A 19,295-nucleotide genomic window follows, 5' to 3' on the forward strand; every position below is an offset into this window, starting at 1 on the left:
TCGAGCTCTCCAATCCAGGTTTCTTCGAGTTTATCTGTATTTTAACCGGCTCGCCGGGTTTTCCAGCATTCCCAGAGCTACGACTCTAATCCGGGCTCCGTGTGACCACGCATTCCGAGGCCCAGGATTTGGCTCTTTCATCCAGGTTCCGGGTTTCCCCGGCGCACTCCTGCTCCAGACTCCACAGCAGCCCGGAATCCGGATCCGAGGGCCCGGTAGTCCAGTTTCCGGGTCTTCGGGGCGGCCCTGGTTGTCCCGGATCGCGGCGGCGGCGGCGGCGGTGGCGGCGGCTGAGGGACCCGCGGCCCCGGACACAGCGGCACCGGCCGGGCGGGGCGGAGCGGCGCGGGGAGGGGGCGGAGAGCCGGAGCCGAGGCGGGGTGGGGTGGGGGGGAGGGGCCGCGGGAACGGATGGCGGCCTGGGCCCCGTAGCAGCGGCGGCTCTACGGCCCGGGGCCCCGGGCGGGCGGAGGTGGCGGCTCCCGGGACCGGCCGCGCGGTGAGTCCGGAGCTTTGTGTGGAGCCGGGGCTGGGGGAGGAGAGAGGCCGCGGCGCTGAGGGGGGCCGGGGCTGAGGGGGCCGGGGGCAGCGGCGCCTGACGGAGGAAGTGGGGGTTGGGGGGCCGGGGCGGAGCGAGGGGAAGGTGTGTTGGGGGGGAGGGGGGTCGTTGCGTGGGTGGGGGAGGGGGCGTCGAGGGGCGCGGGGTGAAGTTCAAAGCGTGGCCGGGGCGGGTTCAGCCTCAGGGTAGGGGTGCCCAAGAGAGGATTAGGGTCTGGCCGGGTTGCGGGGACAGGCCAGAGAGTTTTAGTGGCGAGTCTGGGTATCTTGAGGGGGCCCTAGGGCGGCTGAGGCTGGTCAGGGAGTTAGGGGGGTTTAGGGCGAAGGGTTGAGCGCAGGACGTGTGCGCGGCCCTGAGGGGGGAGCAAGGTGGCCGGGAGTGTGCAGTAAGTAGGTTGTGGGTGTGTGCTCCTTCCAGTCTTCAGGTCACATTTACTCCTATCCTTTTCTTCAAGATGGAGGGATCCCTGGGCCTGGCCCTTAACTGCTCTCCTTGTACCCCCGGGAGGATTTGTGACCCTGTCCTGTTTGGAAAAACCCATGCTGCCCTCTTTTCCCTTTATGTGTAATTACGGTTGGATCATCTCTGTGCTTTGCTCAGATTCTCCTTCCTCCCTCTGGGGTTGAGGAGGAGGAGACACATCTGACCAATTAATGTGTGTTTGTGAAACAGGCAGCAGCAAACAGTCATTTCAGCTTCTAGGAATTAGGCTCACACAGGGTGGAGAGATCAGAGCCCTTCAGGGGGAATATTTCTGAGCAAATCACAGATGATTAAATTCTCTAAGAAACAGCTTCCTACCTAAACGAGAGTGGGAAAGGTGGGGGAGAAAGCCTGTCTGTTTCCAGCCATGTGTCCAGAGCCCCAGGGGTTGAGGAGAGTCCCCAATCCCCCACAGGCCTCTCTTTTCTGTACTAGGCTTTGCTCTGCAGCCTTGAGTTAATTTCACCCCTGCTGCTTTGTCTTGGGGGAGGGAGTGCTGGTTTAGGCTGTTGTGAGGAGATGACTGTTCTGCTGCCACACACAATAGTCTGTGTCATTTTATCGGGAGTGCTACCCCAGGGCTGAGAACTGCTGCTGCAGAGATAAACCGGTCCCTCTCACCCGGCTATTGTGTACACAGTGAAGGTCATAGGTTCAAGTCTTGTCTGAGAGCTTTGGATATGCTCCATCTCCCAGGCTCCTCAGTGCCATTTTCTTCCTTTTCCAGACTGGGGCTTGCCATTGGAGGAGGCCAGACAGAAAGGCTCTTCTTTTTGAGTGAGGAACAATGCAGAGCTCATTGGCACACATTTTTTCAGAAGAATAGGGGATGCCAGCCATGTTGTGCCTGCCTCTTTGGCTAGCCTGTACTAAGTTGTGGAGGAATAGTGTCTGGGAGACTCAATCCCGATGTTTGTGTCAGACCTTTAAGGAAGAAGACTCCAGGGGGAGGTTTCCACTCTTGTGTGAACCATCATATTTAATTCTTTTTATAGAGATGGGACACTCAACAATGATTTTTGCTTGTTTAGGAATACCATCAAAAACCTTTGCAGGGTTAAGATAAGGAGTCAAGGACCAAGTCACCTTTCTAATGGTGACTTCCTGGTCAGCAATAATTGCACAACAAAAAAGCCACAGAATTTGCCTATCTAGGCAAGGGCTGTGGAAACAAAACAACTTTCCTTTCAATCTTTAATTCCGATGAAAAGAGATGACTTGCTCATTGTGCAGAAAGGTCATCTCTGCCTTTGTATTAGGGAGAAATTTGTCAAAATGATGAACATAAAAATCATTTGAGGTCTTGGGGGGGGTTTAATGAGAAGGATGAGAACAAACTAGAAGAAACCCTTTCCCCCGTAAATATCTCATAGAAGTGCCCAGATAGTATTTAGGTATTATCAGTTGGGTAAAAAATTATTTGGGATTAGAAATGAGGTTTCCATTTAGTATATTAAAGAAAATTTTTCTTTAAGAAGAGATTAGAAATCAGACTCATTGTGAGAGGGCAGTTGCACACAGTACACAATAGCCAACCATATCCTATAGGGTATTGTTGAATAGGAACTTCAGCCTTAGGTTTTGGTAGAGGTCTTTCTGAGGTGCCGAGTGTGATTATGTTGCCTGCCTCATCCCTCGTCCCTTTATTTCAATGAGTTTCTTAAAATGATGACTCGCCATTTAGGTGTTGGGCTTTGTTGGGAGGAAACATGTTGTTCTTGATGACAAAACTGTTTAAAGTCTTACTAGAAGTATTGTCTGCCTTTAGACTGTTTCCAACTTACCTGTCCAAGGTCTCTGAGTGAAGCCTCAGCTAAACTGAGCCCAAAGCATTTTACTCGTAGGTTTGAGCATTCATTCTGAATCCTGTCAGGGGATAGTGAAGGTAGAAGCCTCCTATTAAGTTTGCCCTGATTAGATTTAGTGGTTTCAGAGTTGGGCCCTTGCCACAAGGAGTCTTATGAGTCTTTTGATTATGACCATCTTTCAGAGAGCACTTTGGTTTTTTTTTTTGTTGTTGTTTTTTTTTTTTTTTTTGGTAGAAAATGTTTCCTTGTGAGAGGTCTAGATAGCTGGGCAGATTAGTGCTTATTTTGTGGAGGATATAGGAGCATAATTTTGGCTCCTGGTAGTAATTATGTTGCAATTAGCATATAGCAACTAAACGACTGGAACAGGATAATTTGTTGAGGGGTTTAGCAATTGCTCTGACGAGTAGAAGTGCCACTCCTTACTTATTGACTCGGAACACTACTGCCTGGACTCAGCCATGGAGACTTAAGTACAGGGATGATGTGTGATCTCCAGAAGTTCTTCCTCTCTCATTCCTGCCAGGTACCATAGCACTTTCTACTACCGCTTTCTTCTGCTACAAAGGTAGCTGAGCAATTGTTACTTCCCTTGAGGAAAGCCAGTCATGGATGGGAATACTGCCAGACAGATGGGGCCATTCTGAGATAAGGCAGCCTTATGTTGTGTGGCAAGTTTTCTTTTCAGCAGCTGAATCCTCACTTCTACTTGATTTTTAAAAATCCGTTTCCTTTAAAAAAACAAAGAACAACAACAAGAACAAAACCCCGCAAAATACAAAATCACATAGTGCGCTAAATACGCCTTCAAGATACCTTATAAAAGTTGGCTGTGACAGACAAAATGAAGATCGGTGTTGCTGATTGGCAGGTTCTGGGCCCACTAAGTGCCAGTGAAGGACTCTTTTCACTAGGGAACAGGTAATTCACCAAAGCACCTGCCTAGCTGGGCATGTGGAATTGGCAGCAGCTGTGCAGCTGAAGAGGGATTATTGAGCAGGTGGTTAAAGAATCACATGCCACAGTGACAAGAAAATACTGAGTCTTCCGTGGTTTAGATTCAGTTCATATGTGTGAAATTGCTCTTTGTTTCACATTTCTTAATGCCTGATACAGGTTTGTTAGACGATAATGAAAGAGAGTTAAGAGATTCTTCTTTCTCTGTGTTTCTTTTAGAATACTGAGTAATATGCCTTAGACATGGTCCTACCCGGCCTTATTATATTTCTTGATTTCTGGTCTTACGCCCTATGAATGGGAAGGAAATAGTGGTAATTCAGTTTTCTAGTGCTTGTTTATTAGGGGGAAATGGGAAGGAGAAAATTCTTTGCTTTCAGTGTGGTGAAAAAGATTTAGCCCACTGGGAAAATACCCAGCAGGTTTTATGCAAAGGATATAATTGACTTTTTGTGTAGGTCTACCTGACATGCCTCCCTCAAGAAATTTGCATGTGTTTTTATTTTATGAATGTAAATCTCCATATGAAGTTTGCATCTCTTCAGATGTCCTGTTCCATTTTTAGTTTCTCCCAGCATCTTTATAACTCTTCTCTGGGGTTGAGATTAACATCACTGTTAAAATCAAATCACCTCAAGCCAAATCACGTTAAGAAATACTTCAACTACGTATTTATCTTAAAAACAAGTATAGCATTTCCTATAACTTGAAGGAGGACTTTCTATTTTTAGGTTTTTTGCAAATTCCCAGGTTTTTCTTGTAGATTACCATCATCATCTTCTGTTAATATTTTTCTTTCACATGTTCGTGCATTATAGAAGGCAGTGCCATAGATATAAAATATATGAACAAGTAACTTGGGTGTTTATTTTCTTATTTTTTAGGGCCCTTTGGTTATTTTCTGTGTTAGATCAACACAACAGGCTGTGTGCTCCTGTTGAATCTCTCACTCTCTTTGAATTCACTGGATATCAGTTAACAGTTGGTTGAAGGGAAATAAGGATATTAATTGTTTAGAGTTCAGAAATCCCTTTTCCAAGTGGAGTGAAGGCTCTAACTTGTTTTTCAGAGGGATACAGAGAGAACTTTAGATAGAGTGATTGATTGATTGATTGATTGATTTAGGGGAAAAGGAGGCAACTGTATGAGGCAAAGATGGGGACATTTGCAATAATCTGCTTAAACCTAGTTCATAACCTAGCTTTCAGTGGGAGCCTGGCAGTTATTTGTATAGTATTCACTTCTAGGAAAGAATATAAACTTCTTTATTTGCCCACATGAAGCCATCACAGTTGTTTGTTTATATGTTTTAAACTGTTCACAAACCACCACCATATACTTTCCTAGCATTTTCAGTAGTTTGCTTTCTCATGCTTCTTCCCCTCCCCCATCTCTCATCCTAGTTCCCTGCTCTGAAGACTTCTCCAGCAGCTTGGAAACACTCTAATTACTGTAGCTATTATAGTCACAACCCAGATCTTCCACCTCCTTCCCACTCACCCCTTTCTGTCTTCCTTCCCCCTCCCCTTGCTCTAGCAGCAGGAGTTGAACTGCAGTCTCATGAGCACAGTCAGATCTGTGAATGAGCTTTATATCTTGTCAAGGCAGAACTCCAGATCCAACAGGGCTGATTTTTCATGGTCCTCTTGCTGTTTGTTCTTGGATCAGAGTCCCAGAAATAAGAGATGGCAAATACCTATTAGGTCATATCTAGTCCATCACTCAGGAGCAGACCTCCAATCTTTCTCTTGTCTCTGTGAGAATTTTTTCCTTCTTTCTTTCGCAGGTGAGAGCTGTCTGATGCCAGGCAAGCTCTGAAACTGCCTTCTTTTTATTGTGCTCTCTGGTCATTAGTGTGTGGCCAACTTTGCTCTCTTGGATTTTTATTCTTACACCGTTTTCATGATTACTTGCTCCCAGCAATCTCTCTGTATACCCTTCAAGTTCAGTCCTTTTTGACTGTTGGCACATTTGTGGGTTCCTTTAGTGCCATCAGTTATCTATACCCGAAGTTATCATTTTCCAGACCTTTGTTTGCCACTGGGGTCATTGTGCCCTTGTCTTGAGGAGGTGCCTTTCACAGACACACAGGACACACATCCTGGCACATAGTAATAAAATGGTTCAGAAAATACGTGTGAGGTGATGTCCTTAGGAGACCCCTGGGTTGGCTGAACAGGTGTTGCTGCTTTCAGTTTAATTTGGGGTACTTCCTGTTCTAACCCTTTGCTCTCCTTATGTGGATGAATTTTATTTTTGTGTGGCTTAGTTCCAGTTAAGTTATTGTCTGATTTAAGAGTGTTACGTTTTTTCTTTGCTAATCCAGTTTTTCAAAGCCTAGAATAGGTGTCATATAACCCCAGTTCTCATCACTGATGTGCTTCTAACTAGCTGTGTGACCTTGTGCTAGTCACTCCACTGTTTTCACTTTCCTTATTTGTAAAATGAGTACTGTTAAACAAGATCATTCCTTAAGGTTCCATTTAGCTGTAGAATTTTATGATGCTAAGATTGGAAGAACAGGACAAATTGTTTGACATAAGTGAGCAGTTTTTTTTTTATTACTGTGTCAAAAATATAGTCAGTATACAGAAAGGCTAATGAGTACAGCCTTAGTTCTATGGGGCTTGACCCTCACTTTTTGATATGTTTGTAAAGCTTATGCTGTGCACTTTTTACTAGGCCATCTTCTTTTAGATGGTCTTACGCACTTATTGTGCAGGTTCACTAGCTTGTCAAATATATTTTTTTTCTAGTCTGCTCAAACCATAGGAGTGGGAATTAGGAAGCTGTAGAAAAAGAACTTCAGCTTGTGAGAAGGAAATTATACCTCAAAAGATTTGCTGGAAGTAATTTTGTGTGTTAAGCCAGCAATCTAACATTTTAAAATCTCTTATATCTGAAACTTTGAGCCAAATAGGACTGATCGTGGAGGTGTGTTGGGTACTTTTCCATTTTTGACCAATTAGTACAAAACTTGCTTTGAATTAACTTCTTGGGATTAAATATGATTGCCTGCTGTGTTTTGTTTGGAAAATAAAATTATGTGATTTTTAATGCCAAAAATGCTAACTTGATGACATTTAGTGAAGTATGACTAACAGGGAAGATCCCTTAAATGCCCTGTAAAAGGGACTGAGGGATAAAAAGCTGGTAGGTGATAGTAGGAATTTTGGAATTGACAATAATATTAGGAAATTTTGCTTTAAAGCAGTTTAAAGGAATAAAATTGCATAACCAAGTTAATTCCTCAAGTAAGGATTTTATCAGCATTTCCTAGTTAATTCTTGGCTTGGGGACTTCCAATAGCACTATTATTTGAGTGTTATGATGGTGGTCTTACAGCCTTTCTTTGTTAACATAGCAAAAATCACGTTTAATCTACCTTTGAACATTAGAAGAAGCATTCACTGTTTTTAAATTTGCATTTAAAACATCCATTAGTCTGTAATAGAAAAATTTGGTGAGTGGAACTATTGTTTGTTTTGGACTCAAAAAAAGTCCAAATGATTAGATGAGGTAGAGAGGAAGAAAAAGAACCAAATATGAGGAGTGCTTTGCTTTGTTCCCAGCCATCTTTAGCATATTACTAATTTTTAGGTAATCTAAAGATTATTTTGGGAAGTGCTCCAATTGAATATGAGATTTTAGAAAGGTATATATTAGAAATCTAAATTGTTTTTGTAGATGGGTTTTTGTTTTGTTTTTTAAGTGTCAGGTGATGTATAGGGTATTAAGATGTGTAGGGTATTGAATTGGAAAGTGGCCAGAGTAGATGCCATGCAACCCTTGGTAATCAAACCATACCAGGAATGAAATCCAGATCCTGGCAGTTAGGCCATATTGCAGGTTTGGTACTGCATTGCATACTTGTACCTGTAGTTTCTTAGGCTGTAGTTCAGTATTTGTAGGGGAAGGCAGCAGTGTCTGCAATATTCTATGTACAAAGTACAGCTAGTGGGCTTTTGGCATGTTACCAAAAATGTTCCTAGCAACATTTCTAGGTGGACACTTTGGGTTTTGTTAGGATGAACTTTCACTTATGTGAGCAGAAGTGGATGTTCTTCTAGAATGTACCTTATAAATTTCAGTTACAAATTCTAAAGTTTGATGTGAAACTCAGCATTTATCTTTGTTCTCGAAGTAATCCTTCTAGAGCAATCTTAAAGAATGGTATTAGAAATGGAACTATAAAAAGAGAAATTGGAATTGTGCAGTCTTTGGGGTATATGAATCTAAAGGAAGAGAGAAAATTTTTTTATTTGGCATCTGCTTTCAAATGTACCTCCAGTCCATCATTTCTGAAACCTGCCTACTCTTTTCTCTCCTAAGCATTATACTTCTTTCAGTTGCCATGCACAAAACTTTGGACTCATATTTGGTTCTTTTTCTTCCTCTCTACCTCATCTAATCATTCACTAAAATTGGATTATTCTAAATATCTTGCATTTAGCTTTGCTTTTTCACCTGACCTAGTTCAGGCCTTCATCATGGTTAATGTCTCTTTCTGTATTTCATATTATAGACTGCTGCAATATTATTATAATTTTTTTTAATATTAGCTCAATGCCCAACGTGGAGCTTGAACTCACAACCCTGAGATCAAGAGTCATCAGCTCCACCATTGAGGCAGCCAGGTGCCCCAATATTATTACAGTTTTTATTTATTCACTTAACTGATGGTTATTGAGCACTTAAGTGTCAGACCAGACATGGTCCCTTTCCTTTCAGGACTTGTAAGTGTAGTTGGGGAGACCAACAATAAACTGATAGATATATGATCATGAACTAAAGTACTCTGAAAGAATTTGGTTCTAGAAAAGTATATAACAAGGAACCCCAGTGCAGTTGTTTTATGTTGTTTTTTTTTTTTAAGATTTATTTATTTATTCATGACAGAGAGAGAGAGAGACAGAGACATAGCAGAGGGAGAAGCAAGCTCCCTGCATGGAACCCAATGTGGGACTCCATCCCAGATCCCGGGATTATGCCCTGAGCCGAAGGCAGACGCTTAACCACTGAGCCACCCCGGCGTCTCTTATCTTTTTTTTTTTTTTAATTTTGTTTTGTTTTAAGTAGGCTCCATGCCTAGCATGGAGCCCAACATGGGGCTTGAGCTCACAAACGTGAGGTTAAGACCTGAACTGACATCAAGAGTTGGATGCTTAACCAACTGAGCCACCTACATGCCCCTTTAAGTTTTATTTTATTATTTTATTTTTTAAGATTTCATTTATTTATTCATGAGAGAGGGAGAGAGAGACAGGCAGAGAGACAGGCAAAGGGAGAAGGAGGCTCCATGCAGGGGGAGAGAGACAAGCGGAGAAGCAGGCTCCCTACAGGGAGCCGGACCTGGGACTCCATCCCAGGTCTCCAGGATCAGGCCTTGGGCAGAAGGCGGTGCTAAACTGCTGAGCCACCCGGGCTGCCCCCCTTTAAGTTTTATTTAATAATTTTTTTTTTGTAATCTCTACACCCAACATGGGGTTCAAACTCCTGACCCCAAGATCAAGAGTTGCATGTTGCCGTGACTTAGCCAGATATCCCAGTTGGGTTTTTTAAATTATTTTTTAAACTTTTTTATTTTATTTTTTAGAGCAGTGCTCACTTGAGAGGGCAGGAGCAAAGGAGCAAAGAGAGAATCCTAGCAAGCTCCACACCCAGCACAGTGCCTGATGCAGGGCTTGATCTCACCACCTGAGATCATGATCTAAGTGAAAATCACGAGTTGGATGCTTAACCAACTGAGCCACCCAGTTGCCTGTTAAGATTGTATTTTTAAGTAATCTTTATATCCACGTGGGGCTTGAACTCACAACCCTGGGTTCAAGAGTTGCATGCTGTGCTGGTTGAGCTAGTCCTGTGTGTGTCGTTCCCCGCACCCCCTCCCCCCCATGTATATTTTTAAAAATACAGTTTTTATCATTTCACTTCTTGCTGAAAAACCTTAAATGGTTCTCTTTGCCTGCATGGGCCAGTACTCCACATCCTCTGTAATCTGACCAACCTTGGCCTTCCTCAGCCTTACTTAATTTATTTCTCACTCTTCTTAAAGCCATTCCTTCAGCTTACCGTGCGTTTTTTCACTCTGAACACCTTATTTTTTTCTTTTCCGTTGAAATGACCCTTCCTGCTCCAAAGCATTCAACTCCAAATCTGACCCTTCCTTCAACCTAGCAAAAAAATTTCATCTCCTTCCCGAAGCCTTTCTTAACCCTTTTCTTCCCACCCAACTATCTCCAGGATTGATTTCATCTTCTCTGTATTTCTTTCCTTGCTAGGATCTCTGTTACAGTACTTTCTCACATGTTGTCTTTAATTATAATTATTTGTGAATATATTTTTCCTCCCTTGTTCTGAACTGCAGAAGACACTGTGTCTCCTCTGTTTCTCATGGCTTCTAGCCCATTGCTTTTTTGAATATAACTTTATGCTTAATTAATGCTTGCTAAATTGAATTGGAATTTGATTTTTGAAAACAAACTTCTTGTAATTTTTTTTTTAGGCTTCCTTTTATGCTAAGGTAACTTTCATTCAACACATTTTATCCCAAACTGCATAACCTAGGAAGAAGGCAGACTATGAAAGCTTTCAGAAATCCTTCAGACTCAAGGACAAGCATTTGTTGCATTTACTGCCTGCAGCAGTACTGTGGTTCCATATATCCTAGTTGATGGAAGACTTTGGGGAGGGGGAGGAGTAAGTACGTGGCAGGTGGAGGCAATGTAGGTCAGACATGGGAACCAGACTGGTTCTATTAGAGGAATATAGGCACTGTTGGGCCCTGTGGGTATTGTTGACCTCTGGGAAGTCTTTTTAGTTTTTACTTCTTTCATTCTATAAATATTTATCAGATTCCTACTATATGTGAGGTCTTGTTCTAGCTGCTTAAGATTTATCAGTGAACACAGTGGACCAAAAAAGAAAAAAAAAGAACCCCAACCTCATGGATCTTATCTTTATACAGAAGAATCTAGAACTAAGCATAATAAATTATTATGAGGCTGATAAATGATATGAGAAAAAATAGAGCATAGTAAGAGGGATTAGGAGTGTGGAGGAAGAACAGGTGAGAGAGAGGGGTGGGCTGCAGCTTTAAATAAGTTAGGGGCACCTGGGTAGTACGGTAGGTTAAGCATCTGACTCTTGGTTTTGGCTCAGGTCTGATCTCAGGGTTGTGAGATTGAGCCCTGAGTTGGGCTCAGAGCTGAGTGCAGGGCCTACTTAGGATTCTCTCCACCACAACCCCTCCACCACTGTCTGTCTGTCTGTCTCTAAAAATAAATCTTTAAACAGAATAAGACGGTCAGAATAGGCAGATTTGAGAAATGTGGTAGTGGTAGTGGTAGTGGTGGTGTGTTACTGGTTATTAGGCACTTTGCTGAGGTTGTTGAATGCTGCTCTGCCTAGTAGAGAGAAAGAGGCAGTGTCTGCAGTTGTTCAAAGAGTCCAGCTGACATAGAGGGGGAAACAGCTACTCCTTATGTTCTTTTCTCCTGGCTGCTCCTCTGGCTGGCATTCCTGGAAGTTAATCATGGTGAAAATTGCAGTCAGTCATGTCTGGAAGACACCAGGGGTAAAACTGGAGGCCTGGTAGCTAGTTCCCTGAGGGGTAGGATTTACCCTTCTGCTGACTGGGCCTTGGATGCCTAGAGTAAAGGATGAGGTAGGCCTCAGAGTTATCTCCTATCTCAAGGGGAATAGCCCAATATCATGACCTTTGTGGTGGGGCTTTATCAACTTTAAGGTAGCTCTTTAAAAATAAGGTTTCAAGGAGTGTGCACTCTGCTCCCAGCTTAAAAATTGAATTTTCAGGTTTGTGGTATTTTGACTTCCTCTAAACATATAGCTAGCTGTATTCTGGAAGTTTCAGTACCTAATGCATTAACCTGAGGATGAAGATGTCTCATGATGTCTAGATTCTCTAGATTCTCTCTTGTTTCACTTGTGTATTATAAATTTTAGTATAATTTCCTTGCTTGCCCTTTTCTAATTCTTCTGTTTCTTCATTATTTTTCCTGTTACCTCATTCCTTTTTTGCTTACACGAAGCTGATAGGAAACAGAAATCCCTTAGGCCAGACTGCCACTTTGGTAATTGGCTAGAAGCTAAAATTCCTACCTAATATACAAGAAATGGAATGTCTTAGTTCTGTCCTTGGGTTATGTAGAATGCAACTTGTGGACGTCAAGCTCTCAGCTGGTTATACTGTATGCTATTTGAAGTAGCTGAGGTGCATGGTACCTGAACACTATTTTTAGTTATTTATACATCAACTTGTGCAGTTGCAGTACACAAGGAAACCTATTTGCCATTCCATAAAAATGTGCTCTTTTTGGTATGTAATTTTAGAATAAAGGTTCTTACTGAACTCAAGTCCATGCTAAGAAAAATTTGTTACATTTAGGCAGATGATTAGGTGGGCTTCTAAGCAGATTTCACATGGCTTTTCTCAGAATTTGCTTTATATCAATCTTGAAGTCCTAGATTCTCACTACATGTTCTTGAATGGTACAATAATATATTTCTGATATTGTGAACTTTAAGGCCACCAGCTGTTAATTCAAGTGTATGTTGTTTTTTTGCTTTCGTGGTTTGAAAGGATCTTTGTTTAATTGACCAAGGTGTATTACTTTATTAGTAAAAATGCCTTAACATAGCTTAGTTTGCTAGTGAAAACTATTTTTTCAGTAGTAATGTTTCTGTGGTTTGTATTAGTTGGCCCTTCCAGTCTTACCAGAGCTAGAAATCTTGGCAGTGTGGATTTCAGATGAGTTCCATAACACTGTCTGACAGAGAAATGCAGGGCAGTGTTTGGCAATATTCTTTCTCTTGAACCTTTATATAAGAAAGAAATTCAGTTTTAACAAGGTCACATTGCGGTAGGTGACATAACAGTGAAGTGACACTTTGTTCCAGCAAGAGATCTATAGTATGTTTTACCTGAATATATGATCTGAAGCATTAGATTTATTTGAAAGTGTTACTGACGTAAACATGATTAGTGCCATTTCTGTCATCCTTATATACATTTTTTCTCTTCTCCTTTCTTGGGAGGCAAAATAATGATATAATAATTTAATTCACATTTTAAGTACTTGATAGGACACTAATCGTTGAAATGTGGGGCTGCTAGGCAATGCACTGCTAGGAATGATATAAACAGCACGGTATTACATTTTTATAAGGATTGAAATCCTTGCTTAAATAAAAATGTCACATTTATTATTTTTTTATTATTATTTTTAAAGATTTTATTTATGAGAGAGAGAGATTGAATGAGAGGCAAAGACACAGGCAGAGGGAGAAGCAGGCTCCATGCAGGAAGCCCGATGTGGGACTCTATCCCAGTTTTCCAGGATCACCCCCTGGGCCGAAAGCGGTGCTAAACCACTGAGCCACCCAGGCTGCCCAAAGTGTCACATTCTTAATCAAAATAATATGATGGAGTTGAAACTTTTTTTTTTTTTTTTTTTTAAGATTTTATTTGTTTATTCATGAGAGACAGAAACAGAGACCCAGGCAGAAGGAGAAGCAGGCTCCTTTCAGGGAGCTTGATGCAGGACTCAGTCCCAGGATTCTGGGATCATGCCCTGAGCCGAAGGTAGATGCTCAACTGCTGAGCCATCCAGGTGTCCCCTGAGTTGAAACTCTTAAAGGAAATTAAAGAAGCTGTACAATTAGGCCAGATAATAATAATACGCAGTTTGTTTATACATGGACTGGTTAAATGCTTCATTGGGAACAAAGGTGAAGATGTAGTTATGAATAAGACAAACTACTTCAGTTGGCAGCTTTAGAACCTACAAAGCAAAGAAGGAAATGCATTTTACTTTGAGGAACGAACAATTGATAAAGGTTTCTGTAGGTCAACACCATTTAATAGTATTCATATCTTGGCTCTTTTCCTTCCAGCCAACTCGGAAGCCTCAAGAATTACTGTACTAACCATGACGTACCAACTGTCATTCCTATAGTGGGCTCTGTGCATGCATTTTGCCGGGCCAGTAAATTAAATTATCTGATCTAATTCTCAACCAAACAAAAAATATTAATCATATATTGACTAAGTTCAGCATTTTTCAGGGAGAGGGAGAACAGAATCTATCACATGGGGATTCAGTTTTAAGAAATGGAGCTATGATCAAGTATGTACATTAGGAAAAGTAGAAAGAAAGGTTTTAGGGGGCAGATAACCTGCAAGTTTAAAGGCTTAAAAGCCGTTGTACTAGAATGCTAAAGGAAAGCTAGGGATCAAAAGGACCATACAAAACAGATGGTTATTTGGCATAGTCTTAAAGGCTGTGGAGAGAAGAAAGCTATCTTTAAAAAACAGGCATTTGGGCAGCCTGGGTGTCTCAGTGGTTTAGCGCCGCCTTCAGCCCAGGGCCTGATCCTGGAGACCCTGGATCAAGTCCCACGTTCAGCTCCCTGCATGGAGTCTGCTTCTCCCTCTGCCTGTGTGTGTGTCTGCTCTCTCTCTCCCTCTCTCTCTCTGTCTCTCATGAATAAATAAATAAAATCTTTAAAAATTTTTATTTATTTATTTATTTAAGTAAAATCTTAATAAAAAAATAAAAAACAGGCATTTTCATTTGAGGCCAAAGAAGCCCACAAAGTGATGATGGGTGAGTGCCACTTAGAAATTAGGTGAAAGAAAAAAAAAAGATGAAATTGATAAGCCTTTTTGCATAGCTGATGGTAAGAGTTTCCTGTTTGTTTTTATTTTTTTAAGGGGACATGTTAAAAATGGAAAGGCAGCTAGAAAATTGGTAACATTACTTGATCATGATGTGAAGGATGCATTCAGGGAGGAAAACATGAGAGAATTCCCACTCCTGTTTTTCCCTTCCTCCTAAGCAGATTAAAGTTTCTAGGTCAAATGATAGATGCTTAACTTTTTTTTTTTTCCTGATTAGAACATGAATTAATCTTTTTCAAAGCACAAAAAGTACGGAAAAATATAAAGAAGTCCCAAGGAATTATCCCAGAAATGTTAACATTTATTTAGTTTTTCCAACATTTTTTTCCCCTGGCTGCTTAGGTTTTTCTTGGTCACATCAATAGACTGGATTAGATCGAGTACATCTACCCAAGATTTTAGGAAGAATTAAAGGATAAACTGAATCTCGTAGTGAAAATCTATTACTTCAAGTTGTAAGTGGCGTTTTCACTACACTAAGGGACTGGTGTAGATTTCAAATGTGGTATGTCCATAAGAAGGGTCTGGAGGTGGAAAGACTAAAAACTATATTGGAAAATTGATAAAATATAAATTAAAGATTGAGTTTACTTTGTACTATTCATGTAGCTTACTGGGGCTAAAGTGATAGGTTAGTTTATATAACAAGTCACATATGACAAATCATTAACAGTTGTGTGTGGACAGAATTGTTACCAGTGGACACTGTTTAGTTTGAAAAGACTTGTTAAAATCAGGCCAAGGCTATTTAAAAACTTTACTCATGGAATGGGAGAAAATGTTTTGTGCATTAGCAAACTAACTTTCTGACAGTAAGCATTTTTCACAGGTCCATAGTTCCTTCTCTACAGTTCTAAAACTCAAAAGCTCTGAAAACTGAGCTTTTATAAGGGAGGCAGAAATCTGACTTCAACTATCAGGATGCTACGTAGTCATTTTTTTCAAGTAAATACTCATCTTGCTTAGGAATATCAATGAGTTTGATGTTAGGGGGCCGCCCCAGGTTCTACTGAGAGTATTACACCGTACAGGGTATATTAATTATCTCCCCTTTTTCCCCAGGTTCAACTGAGAGTATTACACCGTACAGGGTATATTAATTATCTCCCCTTTTTACAGGTGAAGCAACTAAGGCTCAAATAAGTGCAGTGACTTGCCTTAAAGTGTTACACATCTAAGGGAGAGTAAAGAGTAGGACTGAGCTTTTCTGCCTCTTGCCTTGTTTTGTTTTGTACTGTGCTGGTTCCTCATAACATTACCTCCAGGAATCATCCTGATAAGTTCTTCTAGGTAAAAGAGTTTAAGCAATAGCATTCATCTTATTTGACCTCTTTTTAAAAAAAGATTTTTAAAATTTGAGAGAGAGCATGAGCAGGGTGAGGGGCAGAGAGAAGCAGACTTCTCAGTGAACATGGAGCCCAATGTGGGGCTCCATCCTTGGGACTCCAGGATTGTGACCCGAGCTGAAGGCAGATACTTAACTCAGCCACCCAGGTTCTCTTGACCTTTTAAAAAAATGTTATACAGAAGTGACATATTCAGGTTATCCCATGACATTAAGCTCTTTCAGGTAGTTAGGTTCCCAAATTGCTTAGATTATAAACTTCAGGAACATTTTGGCTGTTGGGTATGGGGAGAGACAAAAAAACAGATGAGCTTCAGTGTGGACAAATGTTACATTTATTTTTTTTTTTTAAGATTTTATTTATTTATTTATTCATAGAGACAGAGAGGGGCAGAGACACAGGCAGAGGGAGAAGCAGGCATCATACAGAGAGCCTGACGTGGGACTCGATCCAGGGTCTCCAGGATCACGCCTTGGGCTGCAGGCGGCACCAATCCGCTGCGCCACCAGGGCTGCAAGAAGTGTTAGGTTACATTTAAAAAGAGGTAGAGGGATCCCTGGGTGGCGCAGCGGTTTGGCGCCTGCCTTTGGCCCAGGGCGCGATCCTGGAGACCTGGGATCGAATCCCACATCAGGCTCCCGGTGCATGGAGCCTGCTTCTCCCTCTGCCTGTGTCTCTGCCTCTCTCTCTCTCTCTGTGACTATCATAAATAAATAAAAAAAAATTTAAAAAAATAAAAATAAAAAAAAAATAAAAAGAGGTAGAAAATCTAAGCCAATCTAAGCGTGAGAACTTCTAACTAACACTTGTCATCCCCCCAAAAAACTAGGAGTTTTGGTAAACTTATTCCTAGAAAAAATAGCTCTGTGTGCTGCCAGAGAAATGGTGGGCATCATTAGGAAGAGAATCAGAACTAAATAAAGATAAAAATAAATACCCATCAGTAAAACCAGGGTTTATGTTTGTGATAACTGTGTGTTCTGTTGATCCCCAAGGAATACATACCAGAGCTGGTGACCAAAGGAGATAAAGGCTTTAATGAAGACCTGTCAAAATAAATTCATCTTTTAATGACAGAGAATATTATTGGGGTGTGTGGGGTGGCTCAGTCAGTTACGCATCGAGTGTTGATCTCCGCTCAGGTCTTGATCTCAGGGTTGTGAGTTCAAGCCCTGGGTGGAGCTCCATGCTAGGTGTGGAGCCTATTTAAGGGGGAAAAGAAAAAAAGTATATTATCAAACCTTTTCAAGTGAGAAGAACATACAGACTTATTTACCAGGTCTTTTTTTTTTTTTTTTTTTTTTTTTTAAGATTTATTTACTTGAGAGAGAGAGGCCTGCAACCAGGGAGAGGGGCAGAGGGAGAGAGAAAATCCTGTAGCCACACTTCTGATGAGCATAGAGATTGGCCCATCCCAGTACCCTGAGACCATGACCTAAGTTGAAACCAGGAGTCAGGTGCTTTATTGACTGAGCCACTGAGGCGTCCCTTACTTGCCAATTCATAAGCTCCTGTATTGGACAGAGAGCACTCTTTCAAGTTAGAAATGAATTTAGGTTAATTATGGGTTCTTACCAGTAAATAAGTAAAATACCTATGGGTAGTAGAAATTAAAAATAAAAATAAGGTTAAGAAGGTTTTTGTGTTTGATTTTTGTTTCTGTTATTTATTTTGAAGAGAGTGTGTAAGGGAGTGGGTTGGGGGCAGAGGGGCAGAGGGAGAGAGAAGAGAATCTTAAGCAGGCTCCAGGATCAGCAACAGAGCCTGATGGGGGCGAGGTTTAATCTCATGACCTTGAGATTACAGCCTGAGCCAGAATCAGGAGTCAAAAGCTTAAACTGATTGAGGCACACCATTTTGTTTGTCTGTTTCAATGTCAATATTGATATTGTGAGTGGGGTGGGGGGAAGGGGCAGAGGGAGAGGGAGAAAAAGAATCTCAAGCAGGACTCCCTGCTGAGCACAGAACCCAACCTGGGGCTCCATCCCACCATCATGAGATCACTACCTGAGCTAAAATCAAGTCAGACACTTAACTGACTGAGCCACCCAGGTTCCCATGTTTCAGTGATTTTTTTTTAAACTTAAATTTGAGAAAACTGTAGTCTCAAACAGTTGTAAGATTAATACAGATGGAAACCTTGCACGCTTTACCCCAGGTTCTTCCAATAGTCATATCTTGCAAAACTGCAGTACAATATCACAACCAGATATTGACATTGTTACAGTCTACCGATCTTGTTCATGTTTCTTCAGTTTTACTTGTACCCATTTATGAGTGTATATATTTCTCTGCAGTTTTATTACCATAGTCAAGATATAAATCCGTTTTATCACCATAAAGGTCCCTCACATTGCCCTTTTATAGCCATACCTACTGCCTTGCTTCTGCGGTCCTTCCAATCTCCCATGAGATTTTTGATAAATTTTTGAATTGATATATTTTAACTTATTAAGGGAATCCAGGGCTGTTTGGGGGAATATATCCTTTTTATACAATTATTTCAAAATGTGTTTTATTTATCAATATGTGGGCTTTTTAAATTTTTTTTTAATTTTTATTTATTTATGATAGTCACACAGAGAGAGAGAGAGAGGCAGAGACACAGGCAGAGGGAGAAGCAGGCTCCATGCACCGGAAGCCGGATGTGGGATTTGATCCCTATCTCCAGGATCGCGCCCTGGGCCAAAGGCAGGCGCCAAACTGCTGCGCCACCCAGGGATCCCACAATATGTGGACTCTTTGATTCTTGTTTTTCCATGAACTTTATATTGAAAAGTAGTACTATGGCTTTTTTTTTTTTTTTTTTTTTTTTGTACTGTGGCTTTTAATGAAAATTGGTAATCCAGTTTTTTACATTCCCACCACAAAATCTTACTCCCAATAGGCAACAGCTTTACACTTTTTAGTCTTTTTCTTAGATTTACTCCTGTAACAAAATAATATGTTTTCCACCTGTCCTCTCCTAACCAAATCCTCTTAGTATAGTTGTGTCCTATTTTTGGTTAAATAAGTATTTGTTATTGTGATAAGTATATATTGTTTACTGTTCAGCCATTTTGTGTACTGCTGATATGTTTTCTTGGACAATTATTGTTTTTTCCATGATTTAGTATCTTTTTTTTATATTTGAGTTTATTCATTTAACTTTTACAACACTACTAAAGTTGAATATTAAAACAAAAACAGGGATCCCTGGGTGGCGCAGCGGTTCGGCGCCTGCCTTTGGCCCAGGGCGCTATCCTGGAGACCCGGGATCGAATCCCACATCAGGCTCCTGGTGCATGGAGCCTGCTTCTCCCTCTGCCTGTGTCTCTGCCTCTCTCTCTCTCTGTGACTATCATAAAAATTAAAAAAAACAAACAAACAAACAAAAAAAACAAACAAAAGCAAGTTAGTGAGCTATGATTATAGTCCTCCACTCATCCACTACTGCATAT

General features: G+C 41.2%; 1 protein-coding gene across 3 annotated transcripts in view; it reads left to right on the forward strand.

Moving 5' to 3' along the window:
- The window catches only part of ZNF609 (zinc finger protein 609), a 209,770-nt gene continuing 190,475 nt past the window's right edge, over positions 1–19,295 (forward strand). For 2 of the 3 annotated variants that reach the window (XM_072738784.1, XM_072738785.1), the window contains exon 1: positions 300–499. The gene's annotated coding sequence lies outside the window, so the exon portion shown is untranslated. Of the gene's footprint in view, positions 500–19,295 lie in introns of all 3 variants that reach the window. The other variant, XM_072738787.1, reaches the window with a different exon arrangement.

Source organism: Vulpes vulpes, chromosome 15 (genome assembly GCF_048418805.1).
Source record: "Vulpes vulpes isolate BD-2025 chromosome 15, VulVul3, whole genome shotgun sequence".
Classification (NCBI taxonomy): Eukaryota; Metazoa; Chordata; class Mammalia; order Carnivora; family Canidae; genus Vulpes; species Vulpes vulpes.